We start from the raw sequence: 16,852 nt of genomic DNA, 5'->3' as shown, positions 1-16,852 counted from the left end.
GTAAGTTCTGGGGACCTAATGCACAGCATTGTGAGCTTAGATAGCAATACTTTACTGTATAATTGAAAGTTGCTGAGAGAGTAGGTCTTAAATGTTCTCAATACAGAAAACAAACGATAATTATGTGACTTGTTGGAGGTGTTAGCTAACACTAAGTTAGTAATCATACTGCAATATATAAGTGTATCAAATCAGCATGTTGTACACCTTAAAGTTACACAATGTTGAATATCAATTATATCTCAATAAAGCTGGGGAAAAATACTGTGCGTACTAGGACCTAATTAGGCAGGATGGTGAAAGGCTTAAGAAAATGAACTCCAAATCATAGAATCCTGCAGTTGAATCCTGTCTGCACTTCGTGAAGGGAATAATGAGATATATCTAACCTCCCCCAAATCTATATTTTCGTCTGTGACCTGATGGTCTAAAATACAAAATGACTCACACAGTAGTTGGGACAATTAAATTAGTTAATGTTAGTGATGGTAGATGATAAGTGCTTAATAATTGTAGCTATTGTGATTGGCTAAGAGAATGCCACCATAAGGGCAGGGGAATTTACCTTATAAATACCCTTAGTTATATCATTTTAGAACATATATAAAACTTAAAGTTTGCACCAAACATCTTAGCACAGAATTACTGTCTGAATTATATTTAAATGTTTCATGTGTAATTTTTGTCTCCTTGAATACAGGGATTACATTTTTGCTTTTGCCCACAATGCAGGCTGTGATAAATATTTGTCAAATTGAAACTAACCAGAAAAAATACTGCCACTTATAACACTGAGTGTGGCTGCTGTACCTCCAAATAATTCTTATTTGCCTGTCTCACCCATTACTGTTATGAGTAGTTTTCTTTTTATCAGTATTAAATGTATACGGAGGCAGCACGTAAAATATCAATTTACAGTGCCATGCTGTACTGCTACAATACTATGATGTAATGCATTGAAAGATGAAATTTGGGACATAGATGCCTGTAGGAGGTCCAGAAGTTATGGGAAAATGATTCAAATTGTACAGAATACAATCACAGGATTAAGGAAACCAATCATCAGTTGCACTGTGTGGTGATAACGAGAGTCGGAATGTGCCAGGTGCAGTTTGTCTGCAGCTGTTGTCATTTGAATCTTTTGTACAACATCCATTTTCTTTCTCAATTGTGTGGGATTTATAAGTGCAGAGAGCTGATCAGAATTACTTTTGTGTAGAGACTACTTGTATGATAGCTCTTAGATTTAAACCATGCATAAGAAAATATAACCCAGAAATAATTCCACAAATACTGCTTAAGCTAGCACAAATGCCAATGTTGATGGATTTAGCTGGATATAACTTTAAAGTGCTAATTAGGTCAGGTTATGGACATCACCAACTAGAGCAGGAAACTTATCAATTGCTCAAATGCCATCTTTGGGATAAACAGATATTTTAAATGCAGTCTTCATCTGTATAATTAGCAGATCAATCTCTACCTAGCAAATGTATATTTTCCCCTATACATTAGATTTGTAATATGCTTTTACTGGAAGATACTATGTAGAGAATATGATTGAAGAACATATGAATGCACCATGTATATAACAGGACCAAAGTTTATAAAAGTGACCACATTACAGGACCAAAGTTTATAAAAGTGACCATAATTTTGTAGGTATATTTGTTGCTCTCATGTTTGTATGTGTATTTTGCTTATGTATGTTGTATATGTATAGATTGATATGTACTGATTGAATTAACAGTCATCTTTGTTATATTAAAGACTAAGAAATTACCTTAGATTTCTAGAGTAAAATTATCACTTCTATAAATCAGCCACTCAACTATTTCGTTTTATTTTGCTCCATGCCCAGGCAAACAGCTTGAGAGAATTTTTATAAACAGTAACTTGTAATTTGATCAGCCTTGATAGACTCTTTGTCTAACTAAAGCCAACTCCATATCTTTTGTCCAGATTAGTTTACTTTTTTTTTCACATTCTGTGCAGCTTTTATTTTAATCAGGAACTAATCAAATCTACATACAGTCTAAAAACAGTAGAAAGCATGAGTAAAATGGCCTGCAGTCCATCTGGGGTAGAGACAGAGAGTGGACTGGGCACCCAGAGAGAGAGAACTGGCATTGTTCTGGCAGCAGCCAGGATGGGGCCAAACATTTCCTGGCTGACTGAGTTGTCTGCCTGTGCTCACAGGGCAGGCAGAGACCCTGAGACCACCTGAGTGGCCAGCCAGGAGAAAAAGCCAAGACCCAGCCTGGATTCTCTGTTAGCAAATCCAAACCTTCACAGTACTACCCACAGCCCCTAAAAGTTGGTCCCGGGACACAACCAGTACAGTCACCATGCCCTGGTGATACAGCAGGATCTGCGTGTAGATGATGCTGTCCCTATTCCAAACCCTGAGGGACTGGTGGTAGCATGTGCTGAAGACTCTGGTCTGGTCTGACATCAAGATGACCACCAGGGCATACACGGTGCCCATGTGGCCTGCCAGTCAAGGTCCATACATGCTTCTTGGACTCAACATCCCACACATGCACGAGAGTCTCATAGGTGCCACACACGATGAAGTGATTCATCACATTAATAGAGTAGATACTGCCACCAGATGTCTGCAGGACATGGATACAGTTGAACTTCCAAATATACCAGATCTTGCTTGTCTGGTAGAAGCTGCTGTACAGGTAGCTTGAACAGCCACCACTGCCCACACCCACTTGCTGAGGTCTGTGAGATCCTTCTTCAACTGCAGTTTGGTACCCATAATGTCCCAGGTCTTTATGGCCTTCAGGAAACCACTCAAGAGCATGTTACGCAAACAGACCAGCATGTATGTTGGGTTGTTGTGGGCCTGGATTATGTTCACCTTCTGCAGGTTCTGGACACCCTACCTCATGATGGTGCAGTCTTCTGAGCACTGTAGAGATTGCACCCCTGAATGCAAGGTGGTACATGTGTCCCATGTATTGGTGGTCTGGTCAGAGGAGCCCCTAAGGGCAGGTCATCCATGGAATAGAACAGAGACCCTGATGGACCAGAAAGTTTCCTTTGCACTTGAAAATCTGCTGAGGGTCTTAGGATCCTAGGATGCCCATGTTCAGCCATGCACTCGTGTGGGACAGCTTGTCATTCAACACTAGATACCTCCCTCTGGAACTCCATGAGGTTGTAGCTGAGCTTGCTCTATTTTTTGTCCATGGCATCAAACTTGAGCTCAAGGCTCTTCATCAGCTTGTCAGTATTCTCCGAGACTTTGCCCAGCATGGAAGAAAGAGAGTGATTTTCCTGGGCCTTCCAGGCCAGCACTACGTGTATCTCATGGAAGCATTTGTCCCTTGCCTGCAGGAACCCATTTAAGCTCTTGAAGTGGCATGTCCCCAGGTGTGTCTCATACATGTCCTTGTTCCCATTGAACATGTGCCAGTACTTGGAATGAGGATACCTGATGTGTTCACACTCTGAGATGAGCCTCCAGGTTCATCTTGAGGAAGAGCAGGCAGCTGGGGTTGTTGGGGGCACATTGGGGCTGTAGTCACAGCTCCCCTTGTGGTCCTTCTAAGCACTAAGCTTGATGGTGAAAGGCACCATGGAGGTCCACATCCAAGAAGATGGCTTCCTGATCCCCGCCATGGTGCAGCCATGCTTTCAGTGAATGAAGAGCTCCCGGATCTGCTCAGCCACCGCACTGGTGTTCTCTACCACCATCAGCTTGGCATTGCCCACAGGACCCTTCTCTGACTTCAAGGAGCATCTTTGACAGAATGTGTGTATACACATGGTGATCTCAAGGTCCTTGAACAAACTTCAGCAAAGCTGGAAGTAGAGCTTTCTGAAGGCTGCTAGGCAAACACCAGTGGCTTTGGCTCCTTCTCCCCATCGGACAGGGAGAACGTGGAGAACAGGGACATGCTGGACTCGGAGTGGAGGAAGCAGATGGAGATGGAGGAGTCAAGCAGCGTCTGAGTGGCAGGGAGGCTGCTGATGGGGGTGGGGACATGCTGTGTCCTCTTCATCCCTGGAACAGTTAGACGAGGGTACTGTTTGTACTTGCTGGTACCCCCTGCCCCAAAGAGAAGCAGTTGCAGCTGGCGCTCATGCCCAAGCTCATGCTCTAGAAAGGCATCTAGGGTCCTCGGGTGACCCCACCCTCCCACTTCATCGCCCCCACCTTCCCCCACTGCTGGAAAGGGCTTAAGTGTACTTCTAAAAATTTAGAGTCTTCTAACTGGTATCTTCCTCCATATTCTTATATGCTGTTAGATTCCCAGTTTCATTTGATAATTACCTGTCATAGATATATTCTAAAAAAAACTGTCTCTTGCTATTTGATTCTTGTTGCTAGAATTGCTCAATTTATGAGCATGAACTTTCTTCTCTGTTCCAATAGACTTACAACTAAAGTCATGTTGTGTTCTCAGATTCATAGAGCAACTCCAATAATACAATCAGATATCTATAATGAAAAGCTGTAAATTCATTTTATCCAGGTAGCCCCTTCTTTCTTGGCTGAGATAGCATATGAGGGTGAAGATGTTGGTAGGAGAGTACAGAGAAGGAAATCTTGGGGGTAATAATGGTTTAATGCACAATCATTGTTTTCTGATGCATAAGAGCTTGTAATTTGAAATGTGATGGACTATATAAAAGTGTACATCTTCAATTCCAATTATTTTTCTAAGTGACTCAAGTGAATTAACTTTTAAAGATGACTGTCCCAGTGTACACTGGTCTGAAGAAAAGCTAGTAATTTTCTGAATTCCAAACAATATTTTATGAAAAAGAAAGTACTTGAAACATTCAAAATAGATTTTAATCTACAAAATGTAAAAACACTCTATCATGTATCTCATCATATGCTTTTTGGTTCACATGCTCAGCTGAAAGGACCCCTAGGTAACTGAGGTTTTTGTCTTTACTGTGCAAGATACCAGTTGAACTCAGGTTTGCTTGCCCAACATGCAGCAAAGCCAGTCTGCTGATACCTGGTTATGGTGAAGGAAATTATGGCGTTTGCAGGGCACCAAGCAAGGAAACCATGCAGCTAATGCTCAAAAGACCTGAACTCCTTAATGACTTTTAGGGAAGGGTTTTTAAAGTCAACATTAGGGTGCATGGATGACAGCACATCTGTTTACAACATGGTTTCTTGAATCTTTTAATCATCTGACCTACTGCTCAAAAAAAAGATGCCTTTCAAAATATTACTGCTCATTGACAATGGCAACCGGTCACCCAAGGGCTGTGATGGAGATGAACAATGAGGATAATGTTGGTTTTTGTGCCTGCAAACACAACATCCATTCTGCAGCCCATGGATCAAGTGATAATTTTGATTTTCAAGTCATATTATTGAAGTAATACATTTCCTAAGGGTATAACTGCCAGAAATAGTGATTCCTCTGATGGATCTGGGCAAAGTCAATCAAAAACCTCCTGGAAAGTATTCACCATCTTAGATGCCATTAAGAACATTTGTAACTCATGAGCAGAGGTCAAAATATCAACATTAACAGAAGTTTGGAAGAAGCTGTTTCTAACCCTCAGGGATGACTTTGAGGAGTTCAGGACTTTAATATAGGAAGTAACTGCAGATGTGCAGATGTAGTGGAAATAGCAGGAGAACTTGAATTAGAAGTGAAACCTGAAGTTGTTACTGAATTGCTGCAGCAAGTTCTAAGAGGACTGACTTCAATTTTTAAAGAAGTTCTACTGTAGGTAAAATGTGACCAAGCCGTACAGCATGCCGCAGAGAAATTGTTCTTGAACAGAAGAGTCAATCAGTGTAGCAGACTTAATTGTTGTCTTATTTTAAGAAACTGCCACAGCCACCCCAACCTTCAGCAGCCACCACCCTGATCAGTCAGCAGCCACCAACATCAAGGCAAGACCCTCCACCAGCAAAGAGATTATGCCTTGCTGAAGGTTCAGATCATGATTACCATGTTTTAGCAATAAAGTATTTTTTAATTAAAGAATGTACATTGTTTTTTAAACATAATGCTATTGCACACTTAATAGACTACAGTATAGTGTAAACATAATTTCTATATGCACTGGGAACCCCAAAATTTGTGCGACTTGCTTTATTGCAATATTTGCCTTATGGCAATGGTTTAGTACTGAACCTTCAATATCTCCAAGGTGTGCCTGTGTATTATTTTCATTGTCAACACATTGGAATATATTTGACTGATAAATGTAAGGATTTTTATGATCAAAGAGATTAACAGTATGAAATTTGACAGCTCTGTTGTGAAGCTTGAACACTGTTTATGTTGATAGTTGGTGGCAGTAACTAATGTTAGAGTAGGACCTGAGCTCAGAGACAAGAGATTGGTGGTCTCAGGAATAAAAATGAGAAGTAGTCAGTTGTTTTCTGTGTATCCTTCCAATCAGAGTGATTCCAAGAAGAGTGAATCTGTTGATCATATTTCTAAACTACTGTACTTTTCAATGAAAATAACTCCTTTTAAAATAATGTCCCATTATATACATATATTTAAATAAAGTATTCCTCCCTGGAAGATGATCAGATTTCAAAGTTACTACCATTACATTCCAGGCATGTCTCTATCTATCTGTGTCTCTATCTATCTATCATCTATCTGTCTGTCTATTGATAGCCAGATAGATATACCAGAGAATGCGAAATGTGAAACTCTGGTTTGAGGATCAGGCTTCAAAATTACTTACCTCGTATTTATAACAATTTCACATTTTTTACAGTTTCTTGGTACAAACGCATATTGTGAAGAAGAAAGCATACAACTCACTCAGTCACTCTTTCAAACAGCTACAGTATGCTGTGAATAGGAGGTAAGATATTATGATAATATAAAACTGTGAACAAAAGTGTTACTTTTTATTTAAATAGCCACATATCCCTTTAAAAAGACATTAAATTTCTCAGTAATTATAGTTAAAAATAATGTGATCTTAATTTTCAGTGCTTATTAAAAATCCTTATAATCCAATAATCATGGGCTATATTATAAAAAAATAAGAATTTGTTATTTAATAATTATTCTCATTTTGAATGTGTGAAATCTCAATAGTCCTTTAGATATAGAGTAATGTTTTATACAACAGCTGTCTAAATTAGATGTATTCTGGGATCGATATTTAATTATATATTAGAGAAATGTATTTTATAAGAATATTATAGTGCCTGTATATATATATTTTTTTTCTAATTTATTTATTTTATTTATTTATTTTTGGCTGTGTTGAGTCTTCATTGCTGTGCACGGGCTTTCTCTAGTTGGGGCGAGCGGGGGCTACTCTTTGTTGAGGTGCGCAGGCTTCTCATTGTGGTGGCTTCTCTTGTTGTGGAGCACAGGGTCTAGGTGCACGGGCTTCAATAGTTGTGGCACGCAGGTTCAGTAGTTGTGGCTTGCAGGCTCTAGAGTGCAGGCTCAGTAGTTGTGGCTCACGGACTTAGTTGCTCTGCCGCATGTGGGATCTTCCCGGACCAGGGCTCGAACCCGTGTCCCCTGTATTGTCAGGCAGATTCTTAACCACTGCACCACCAGGGAAGCCCCTGTGTATATATTTTAATAAAATAAAATTACTTAGATTTTCTAAATATAAAATATATTTTAAAATACTAATGAAAATTTACATTTCAATATACAGGCCTTATAAGTATTTCAATACATTTGTTTAAAGATATATTTTGGTTCCAGAGTGTTTCCATACATAGAATCATAATATATTCATCCAAAAAAGAATTTACAGATAATTTGATCCAGCCTCTTTATTTAACAGGTGAAGAAACTGATATTCAGAAAGGTCATGAGGAATTTACAAATAGAAGCCAGATGTTTTGACTTTCTGTTAAATACTCTTCTGTTATACATGTTGCAACTTCATGAATCATCAGTTTTCATCAAAATGAAATGTCATAAAGGCCCAATATTAAACATATTTAACCACTGTATTATATTAGATTGATGAAAAACTAAACGTTTTTCAGTATCCCTAGATCATTACTTAAATATTAATGAGTGTGTGTTTTTGTAATTCTGTAGATAAACAGCTATTGGCTTTCTACTTTGAAATGCCAGTAGATCAATAATTTATTTCATCAAGACAATTGTAACATTTTTTCCTTCTCGTTTCTATAGTTTTTTCATACTTTACAGTATACAGTATTTGAAACAGAATCTATGTTTCTTTTTATACCTTTATCCTACTTCTGCATGGCTTTTAGATCTCTTGCAATTTTTCAATTGCTTTCAAAGAGGTGAAAGAGATGACTTATCCTTACTTACCTAGCTTGAAAGATTCATCTTCATATCAGCCCATAGTTCCCATGCTCTCATACAAATCATAGGACAAGAATAGTAATTTTTCTATTTTGTAATGTATGTTTCTCTTAAAGGATGCCCTTGTTTTAAATAACAGAGATAAAAAAAACCTTTCTCAAGGGATTATTATGAGGATTGCACAAAATCACACTTGTAAAGTATTACTTGTCTTGAAAAAGTAACAGTATTTGACGTCTCTCTTTGTCACTGGGTGTAATGAAGACAAACCAGAGTAGCGTGAGGAAATGTGTAAGCTTCTGTTACCCCAAATGTTAACCAGCAATGAATTTCTCACACATATCTCATTTAGGTCACAACAAATAGAGTTTTCTCATTTAGTAATTCAAACTCGCATCCCAAATTAAAATCTCCACACACTAAGACAAAATCTTTGAACGAAAAGGAAGTCTGACAACTTCAGCATAAGTGAAGGGCATCTTCAGTGACCTTCACCACTGTTTAAGGAATTTGTCTGCTGGACATCCATTAACTTTTTGATCATAGAATGTTTTGCATCTTATCATCTTCAGCACCCTGAAAAACACTAAAGGACTGTTCCCTATGACAAACATAATTAAAGCAGTGTATTGGCATTTTGAATTTATGTGCCAACAGGTGTCCTAGTATAAGAAAATATAAACGGATATTTAATTTGGACAAAAGATTGCCTAAGTTCTTAAGAGAGGAAATAACTTTTACTGAAACAGAATTATTGTACCTTAAAGAGGGAGTCAGTTATTATTCCTTAATTTCTATTTCTGTTTCTTTATAAAGACTCACCAACACCTGCTAGGGTGCTGAACTTTTAAAGAAAGCTTAAAAAGCAGAATTCTTTTATGGTTACTATTGTTGGTTATTTTGTTTTTAAAATGGAAGAAAAGTCAAAGAAGGCTATATTAAGCACCAATTTAAAGAGAGTGCTAAAAGCCACAAAACTGAAATACTTAGTATGAAATTTAAATATTTATATATTACAAGATTCTTTTGAATAATAATTATCACAACCTTGGGTGCAATGCTAATGTATCTGAAATTTTTTCATTGCCAGAACTTACTTCAGGGAATGTGTGAGGAAAAAAAATAATCAGGCATTATCTAGAATCTCTAGGCAAATAATAAAGATGAATCAGTCACCTTTCTAATTAGAAATGCTTTACAAATTATAAAATATTAAAAAATTTATGTCAAAATTAAATATGTATGTTTCATATTCCATATCTGTTACAGTGGAACTATATATACATGTTTGTGTGTACATGAGTACATGTGTGTGCTTCTGGGTGAATTTGACACATGTATGTTTGTTAAGGCTACTTATATAATAAATTTCTAAGGCAACTTAAGATTACTTTATTTGAAGCCTAATTATGTTATATAAAGCCATTATACTATGTAGTAAACGTGGTTGGTACCCTGCCCATATCACCTTTATTGGGCTGGAGTGCCCATGTTTCAGCTACTATGGCTGTTGGCTGACAATAGTTGAACTCTGTTCCCTTATCCTGAAAAATGGTCTTGGCAAAATTGAGTTTTCTGAAACAACCAGAAGTAGCTCACAGTTTTGCACTCACCCTAAGCATGGGTAAAGCCAAAGACTAACAGATACGGGAGTACAGAAAACTAGCAACCTTCCCTCAAGGTTGACAACTTTGTACTGCCATTTATGCTCTCTGTTGGTTCAGGCTGAAGCTAGAGATCAGCTGAAATCAAATCTTTATCTAGCTTTTTTTTCCCTCATGCTTAATCTTGCTTCCTCACACTTTTATAGGTTTTTTTTTTTTTTTTTTTTTTTTTTTTATTTATGGCTGTGTTGGGTCTTCGTTTCTGTGCGAGGGCTTTCTCTAGTTGCGGCGAGTGGGAGCCACTCTTCATCGTGGTGCGCGGGCCTCTCACTGTCGTGGCCTCTCTTGTTGCGGAGCACAGGCTCCAGACGCGCAAGCTCAGTAATTGTGGCTCACGGGCCCAGCTGCTCCGCAGCATGTGGGATCTTCCCAGACCAGGGCTCGAACCCTCATCCCCTGCATTGGCAGGCAGATTCTCAACCACTGCGCCACCAGGGAAGCCCACTTTTATAGGTTTTAATGACAATTTCATTACTATATTATTTGCACAATAATCCTTCTTTTAGTCTCTGCTCCTAGAGAACCTGAACCTGAAAACAAGAATCCAGCTACCACTGTGTACAATGAGATTACAGCCAAAATTGGATGTTTTGAGAAGTCATTATTTGCACAGTTCTATTTAGTTATTACCTAATGGTTTGAAGAGGTCCTAATGAACCTTAAGATTCTAGAAAACTTGGGAGAACATTTCCCATAGATCTGTCATGTTTCTGCACATCTTGAATCCACTTTTGTTCTGGAATATTTTTGTTATTATTATTGACTTATTTTTAGAACAGTTTTAGGTTCACAGCAGAATTGAGAGGAAGATACAGTGATTTCCCATTTTCCTATACCCAAACAGCCTCCCCCATTTTCAGTATCCCCCACTGAAATCATACAATATGGAGCCTTTTCAGACTGGCTTCTTTCACTTAGTAAGATGCATTTAAGGTCCCTCTATATCTTTTCATAACTTGATAGTCCATTTGTTTTTGGTGCTGAATAATATTCTATTGTCTGGATGTACCACAGTTTATCCATTTACCTACTGAAAGATATCTTGGTTGCTTCCATGCTGAGGCAGTTATGAATAAAACTGCCATGAACATCAGTTTGCAGGATTTCTGTGGATATAAATGTTTGAATCTTTGGTTATATAAAAAAATAATAATAATAAATAGAAATCTCAATTAAATAGAGTAGGAAGACCTAAGTGGGGAGCTCTCACACCCTGTGATGATAACAGAGCCCAACAGGAAGAAGAAAGACTCCATTTCTTTCCTGGCAAGGACTCAGCCAATGAAAAGCCATGGAATTTTTGTTTACTAGAGCCTACCCAACCTCCTTTTCATCTCTGTAAAAGCATTCTCCTTCCCTTGCTATGCAGGATTTGCATATGGCTTGTCATGGTTGCAGACCCTGAATTGCAATTCCCTGCTGACCCCAAATAAAACTGTCTTTGCTGGAGAAATATCTGGTAGTCTCTTTGTTTCTAGTCAACAGGTAGATACCAAGGAGCATGATTGTTGGATCATATAGAAAGAATATGTCTAGTTTTATAAGAAATTGCCAAACTATCTTCTGAAGTGGCTGTACCATTTTGCACTCACTCCAGAAATGACTGAGAGTTCCTGTTGCTCCACATTTTCTTCAGAATTTGGTGTTGTCAGCGTTCTGGATTTTGCCCATTCTACTAGGTGTGTAGTAGTATCTCATCTTCATATGCATGTCTCTGATGATTTATGATGTGGAACACCTTTTCTAATGCTTACTTACCATCTGTATATCTTCTTTGGTAAGGTGTCTGTAAGAGTCCTTGGCCTAGTTTTTAATTGGGTTGTTTTCTTATTGTGGAGTTTTAAGAGTTCTTTTGTTAATATTTTGGATAACAGTCTTTATCTGATGTGTCTTTTCAAATATTTTTTTCCCAGTTTGTGGCTTGTCTTCTCATTCTCTGAACGTTGACTTTCATAAAGCAGTTTTTAATTTTAATTAAGTCCAGCTTATCAATTTTTTTCATGGATCTTGCTTTTTGTGTTGTACCTAAAAAGTCATCACCATACCCAAGGTCATGTAGGTTTTTGCTTATGTTATTTTTTAGGAATTTTATAGTTCTGCATTTTACATTTAGGTCTGTGTTACATTTTGGTAATTTTTCTGAAGGATATAAGTCTGTACCTAGATTTTTTTTTTGGTTTTTTTTTTTTGCATATCAGTATCCAGTTGTTCTAACGCCATTTCTTGAAGAGACTGTCTTTGTACCATTGCATTGCCTTTGCTCCTTTATCAAAGATCGGTTGACTATATTTATGTAGTTCTGTTTTGGGGCTTCCGTTCTGTTCAGTTGATCTATTTATTTGTTCTTTTGCCAACACCCTACTTTCTTGATTACTGTAGCCTTATAGGGAGTCTTGAAATTGGGTAATATTTGTTTTTCAACTTTGTTCTTTACCTTCAGTATCATGTTGGCTATTGTCAGCCTTTTGCCTCTCTATTTAAACTTTAGAAACAGTTTGTTGCTATCTATAAATAACTTTCTAGGCTTTTGATTGTGACTGAATCTATATATCAAGTTGGGAAGAACTGCCATCTTGACAGTATTGTGTATTCCTATCCATGACATGGACTATCTCTCCATTTCTTTAGTTGATTTCATTTATCAGAATTTTGTAGCTTTCCTCATATAGATCTTTTACACATTTTATTAGATGTATACCTAAGTAATTTATCAGAAGCTAATATGTAAATGGGATTGTGTTTTTTATTTCAAATTCCACGTGTTCATTACTGGTATATAGAAAAATGACTGACTTTTATGTATTAACCTTGTATTCTTTAACCTTGCTATAATTGTTTATTACTTCCAGGAGTTTATTTGTTGATACTTTTGGATTTTCTACAGATAATCATATCGTCTGTGAATAAAGAGAGTTTTATGTGTTCCTTTCCTACATGTATAAATTTATTCCCTTTTCTTATCTTAACTTATCTTAACTAGAACTTCAAGTAGGATGTTGAGAGGGAGTGGTGAGAGTAAACTTTCTTGCCTTGTACCTGATCTGAGTAGGAAAACTTCAAGTTTCTCAGCATTAAGTACGTTAGCTGTAGACTTCTTGTAGATATTCATTATCAAGCTGAGGAAGTTCTCCTCTATTCCTTTTTACTAAGAATTTCTATCATTAATAGATGTTGGATTTTGCCAAATGCTTTTTCTGTACCTATTGATATGATCATGCGAGTTTTATTTTTTTAGCTTATTGATGTCATGGATTACATTAATTGATTTTCAAATGTTGAACCACCTTTTCATGTTTGCAATAAACCCCACTTGGTTGTGGTATATAATTCTTTTTATACACTGTTGGATTCCATTTGATAATATTTTGGTAAGGATTTTTACATATATTTTCATGAGAGATATTGATCTGTAGTTTTCTTTTCTTGTAATGTATTTGTCTGGTGTGATTTTAGGGTAATGCTGGTCTCATAGAATGAGTTAAGAAGTGTTCTCTCCACTTCTATCCTCTGAAAGAGGTTATAGAGAATTGGTAGAATACCTTCCTTAAGTGGTACAATTTACCAGTGAACCCATCTGGGCCTGGTGCTCTCTGTTTTAGAAAGTATTCGTTCTGGAGTAATCTTTCCAAGGAGGTTTGTATAGGGGACAACTTTAATGATAACATTAATGGCTGTCTCCATGCCAGAGTGCTGATTTGTTTACTGTCCAAGATAATAAATATAGTATCTCCATCTGGGACAAAGATGGATAGGTTTGCTAGAAGCTTCCTTATATAATTGGGATTCCCTAAACTTATGGTTTCCTTACCTGTGATGCAAACCTCTGCATGTGCAGCATCCATCAGGGCTGCTCTGTATCACTCTATGGGACATGGGAGGGGGTGCTGAGGGAAACCAGTGCAACTGTGCAGCCTGTGGTGCTGTTGTGCTGCAAGTAATAAAATCTTATATCTCTGACCAGGGAGTTTCTTGTATTCTGCCAGCGTCTATAAAATAGAGATATTTATGGGAATATTTCCCTATGTTTTCTATAATATTAAGCTTCTTTAGAACCTCTTTACACCATGAGGTAATAACTAAAAAATGAAACAAAGTAAAATATCATATCCGTCACAGTTCTTCACAAGAAACCTCCCCAGAAATATACATATATCTTATCTATCAAAGATAAGTGAACAGAGATGCAGAAATTATGCTAACACCACATCTACAGAAACAGATTTAATTAAAGACAATATAGAGTAAACATAATGTCTTGAGATACTTTAGAACTTTGATGATCAGAGTCAGATTCTGTTGTTTACTGAGATCTTCCAAATAGATGTGATCCATCACAGACTTTATTAACAAATGATGTGAAAAGGAATTTCAAATGTATTAATAATATATATGCAGAAATACCCAGCTTGGAGCAAATGGTTCTTGTTTGACATTTTGAATTCCAGAGACTTCTCCTCCTTATTCCTGGCAGGGTATGAAATAATCAGTATATTCTCAGCCACATGAATTTAGACATTGCTTTTTGTATATTTTTACAAGTCCGTTGGCCAAGCTGATAATTATTCAGTGCATACAATTGTGACATTAGATTGTACCTACATTTCTCACTGACTTTCATGTTCCATTTGAATTTGAGGCTTTTTTTTTTTTTGGAAATTTGGGACAACCAGGAATTATTTAAATAGATACAAACAAGTCTTACCTTAGAACAGGGCTTCTTTTTTTTAACATTTAATAGCTTTTCATTAAAGTCAGATAAAACATACATAAGAGCAGAATATTTTAACTTTTGTATTGTATGTCAGGAGGTTAAGGTGAGGCGTCTCACAGATGACTTCAAATTAAGATTTAATCATTCTATTTTCCTAACATTTGGAAACAACAGTGATCTTAGAAGAAAACTGAATCAAGACATTTAAACATCTGGGAGAGTTCAGCTCTGAGATTCACTCCCAAACAACCTCATGCAGTGTATTCATGCTCATGCAGTGTATTCATACTCACTGTGTTTAACAGAAAGAGGCTATGTTAAAATGAATCTAAGGACATGTTTAGCTGTAGCATTCTATGATGAATCTAAGATCTTAATTACCAATTATAAAATTGTTTTAATGAAGAATCATGATGCATTTATAGCTATTTGGGGAACAAATACAAGGAAATACTGATACTATTACATACTAAATTAAATTTAATATAGTTGGTGATTTATGTATGAGCTGTTCATGATAGAAGATTTAGAAATTAAAATAGAGGTGAGACTTGAATGATAACCAGACATATGCTTGAAGACCAACAAGGTAAAAGCATCCCAGACAGTATTTATGTAGACATAAGGGTATGAGAGTCTGCTATGTTTGAGAACTACAAGTGTATAGTTTAGAGTTACTAGAACATAAAGTTTGAGTCAAGAAAGAGCTGAGAAGGATTTTAACATGAGCAGAGGCCAGCCCATGAGCATTCAGTGAAAAGGAGTTTAATTTGTATTATATCAGCTGTATATAGCCATTGAAGTTTTTGAGGACGTTTGGGATATAATTAGATTTCTCAGTTTCAATTCTTGCTAACAAAAGGCTGTGTAGGAAGTAAGAAAAGTAGGAAGGAGGAACGGATCTCTGGTGCAGAGAATGACCGCAGCCAGCCGAGTGTAATTTGAAAATTAGCACAAGGTTACAATCTTTCTTCAAACTCAGCCTTAGACTCTTGCTATTAGGGAACTTGGATACCATCTCTTAGCATGTGGTCAGTCCAGGGTGCTGTTTTCTATTAACTCTCCATATCTAGTGTATATGGACAACCTATGATCTATTTTTGCTCTATTTCTTACACTTGATAGGAACTACATTTTCAGATCAAAAGTGGAAGAACTTACATGAATGAATGGTTTTGCATGCTTTTTAGGATTCTCTAAAGACAAAGACACTAAACATGAATATTCTACCCAGAATTGAGTACACTTTGTTAGTAACTTTGAAACAGCCTTTAAATCATTTGCCAGAAAACTCTGATAGATAACACCTAGGACTGAGGCTCTCACTTTATATCAGAATTTAACTAACGCCAACCCTTTGAAGCTATATTAAGAGTTTGTTTTGTTTTGTTTTGTTTAATGTGTAGCTTTGATGATAATGTAGCGCTCTTATGTAAATATTCCTTGAAAGTTCTGTTTTACTCATCATATCTCAGATGCAGATCATTTTCAAATAGAATTTTAACTACTTTAGTGAAAGGAATCAGTAAAGCATCAAATGCTAATCCTATATCCTATCTCTATTTGCTTCTTGATTTGAAAACTTGAAGGGCATGTTTGATTATATTATTTAAATAAGTCTTTGCCAAACATACCTAGTTGTAGGACACTAGTGGAAAGTATGGAATCCCAGGTTCCAATTCAAGCTCAATGAATCAGTAACTCCTGGAAAGGAGTCTTGAAAGCTGAATTGTAAATATAACCCACGTAAGTCTTCAGAACAGAGATTTTTGGAAATCAATTGCATTATCTCATTCATTACCTGCAAACTGAACAATATGACATTGTAGCACTTCAAATAAATTAATGAATAACAATATTTCCTTATGTTCTTCACTTATGATTTAAAAAAAGGGTAAATAATGGAGTTAAGAATGGCTGTAAAAGGAAAGAGAATGGTATATGTGCAGTTTGAATGAGGTATGGACAACAAAGATGAAATGGTGAATGGCAGATTGGATAATACCTGTCCCCAGATTCCTGAGTAGCAAGGACATTTTTTTTCTGAAAGAAAGTATCAATCTAGGTTATGGATGGTGGTAATAAATATCACTGAGTCAAGAAGCAATCACTAAAGGCATGTTTTATCCCCCCAATTCAGTCGACAGAATCCACTAAAAACCAACAACCAGTTGTTCAGCTTCGTCAATAATTTTGTAGTCAAG

The sequence above is a fragment of the Balaenoptera borealis genome (assembly GCF_965194805.1).
Source record: "Balaenoptera borealis genome assembly, chromosome: 18".
Lineage (NCBI taxonomy): Eukaryota > Metazoa > Chordata > Mammalia > Artiodactyla > Balaenopteridae > Balaenoptera > Balaenoptera borealis.
Note: the sequence above shows the minus strand (reverse complement) of the source record.